We start from the raw sequence: 2,441 nt of genomic DNA, 5'->3' as shown, positions 1-2,441 counted from the left end.
ACAGAAATGCTACTTTTTCTATGTGAATTGAACATTGACTTAAATCTTAAAAACAAATAAACAGTTTTTGATGGTTTTAATGGTTTCTATTTGCTTTCAATAAGCTTATAAAATATTAACAAAAACTTCTACAGCAATGAACTCAAAACAGACCCCCACTGAAGTCTTTGTGATGATTTTAGAGCAAGGAGAAATACACATTCCTTCCACTATGTCACTACACAGGAAAACTGTTTCATAATAAATGATCTCACAAGAATTTCATAATGATGAACATATGCTCAGCTTTTTAAAATCCTGTAGTTTCAATGTTTAAAATTAAACAGAGACAAAAATGCAGAGAATACCCATCTTCTGAACACAGAAAGAAAAAATAAAATGTAAATAAGATCTACCCTTTTAAGCACATTTTTTAAAAGACCTTTTTTGGGCATATTCCTAATTATTCCCTTTGAGTAAATACAGCAAATTAAAATTGGATTTTAGATACATACCCGCATGACTCAAAATCTTTAGAAATGATTTGCTGAATTATACACCACCAGCAATTTCTCTCCCATACTTGCAAAAATCCCGGATTACCATTTTTTAAATATATACAAATTTATTAGGAAAAATGATGTTGTACCTTTATTTAATCTTTTTTCTTTATTATTTGCAATATTTATTTATTGTTTGTTTGTTCGTTTGTTTATTTATTTATTTATTTATTTATTTATTTATTTATTTATTTTTACCAAGTAGAGATATAAACCTTTACTTCACGACTTTGTCATAATTCACTTTCTAGTAAGACATGTACTGGGGACAGTTTAAAATACTAGGAAAGCTAGATGCTGGGTGTCTTCCAGGTAGGGAGCAAAGATGTGGTCACTCCAGGGCCAATGTATTCCTGGGGATCTCCAGGCAGCATAGGCCACACGCACCAGCATCATCCAACCCCAGATTTACTTGGAGCCACCTCTTTTCTTGGGGCCGTTAGTCCTCATTTCATGCCAAATTTTCACTAAAGGCTCCCTGTTCTTCCACGTGAGTTCATGACCATAAGTAATATACCATATTCCAAAGACAGTTCCCCCAAGATGTGCTGCATGATCAAAAAATTTCCATCCCAGGATCATTCCTGCTCTGTCCATGGTAATAATGGCTTTTAGGGCATTCCCTGCTATGAATGTGAACATTAGAAGGAAGATAATGGCGAGCCTCCCTTCTGGGATCTTTGTGTACACAGTAGCAAGGACAGTCATGATAGCGCCTGATGCACCAAGTGATGGTCCATATCTTCCTGTGGCGAATTTACACACATAACTGACGAAATTGGAAATAACGCCTGCAGATAAGTACACTGCCATGGACTGTTCTTGACCCAGAATGTTCACTATGCTGGAGGAGAAGCTCCACAAAACATACATATTTGCTGCCATGTGAAACAAGGAGAAATGACTGAATATTGACAGCAACATTGGAGAACAAAAGACCTTTGAGGCTGAGTTGGATGTGAAATATCTGATCACTGTCTGCTGTAGAGAAGGTACTCTCTATAAACAGAATACAAAAACATTTGCAGCTATGATACCTTTTGGTTTGATTTCTCTTCCCTTGAATGACTAAAACATGTAAGCTAACATAAACCTGTCACAGTCTGCTGGTCATCACTTAGGTTATTCCAGCACTTGTTAATCTCCTTCCTGAAGTCTCCTTCCTTTTGTGGTCTTATGCTGTCCAACCAACCAGATTTTATACCATCAAAATAACTCTGGACCCTGGATTTCAGTGATTCATATGGCCAAATGACAGGTGATCGAAATGCACACCTTGTAAACCCAACAGTGAAAAACAAGGGCTTTACAAGGGTCCTTATAGGACAGGGAGAAGGATAAAAGACTGTTTCTTCTACAGGAGGTATCAAAGCACTTCTCTTGCATGTTTCACCACTTGTTCCGGTGATCTTCTAGGTTCAACCTTCCTGGGTGCTTTTCTGAATCCACATTTTTGCTGAATAAAAAAGTTAAACCTGCGTCCAAGCAGTCAGGGCGGGGCTGGGGCCACACTGAGCTCTTTGCAGCTGCGGTCGCCTGCCAGCAGAGCCACGCCTGGCCACAGCCCCAGCCTCTCTGCACCCAGCCTCCTATATCTAAACTTTGACTGCATATTTCACTTATTAGTAAAAGCTTTTTAATACTGATAATAATACTTTGTAACATGTTACAAATATTTCCACATTTTTCAATTTATTTTTAATAGATCAAATTATGGTGGTGATGGTTCTATCACCTGCATATATCTATTAGAGTATGAAAATAAAATTCAATGTTCAGATGAAAGATCATATAATGTTACCTAGTCTTTTTTGTTTGTTTGTTTTTGAGCTGAGTGTTCTTTGTCACAAATATATCAAAGAAGAAGTTCAAGGCTAAAACTTTAGTCATGAACAGGGAACT

General features: G+C 36.9%; 1 pseudogene; it reads right to left on the bottom strand.

Annotated features, from left to right (window-relative positions):
- Window positions 1–947: 947 nt before the first annotated feature.
- Window positions 948–2,204, bottom strand: LOC115501499 (annotated as a pseudogene).
- Window positions 2,205–2,441: the final 237 nt, after the last annotated feature.

The sequence above is a fragment of the Lynx canadensis genome, chromosome A2 (assembly GCF_007474595.2).
Source record: "Lynx canadensis isolate LIC74 chromosome A2, mLynCan4.pri.v2, whole genome shotgun sequence".
Classification (NCBI taxonomy): domain Eukaryota; kingdom Metazoa; phylum Chordata; class Mammalia; order Carnivora; family Felidae; genus Lynx; species Lynx canadensis.
The sequence above is the reverse complement of the archived record's forward strand: the minus strand, read 5'-3'. Positions and strand labels throughout refer to the sequence as shown.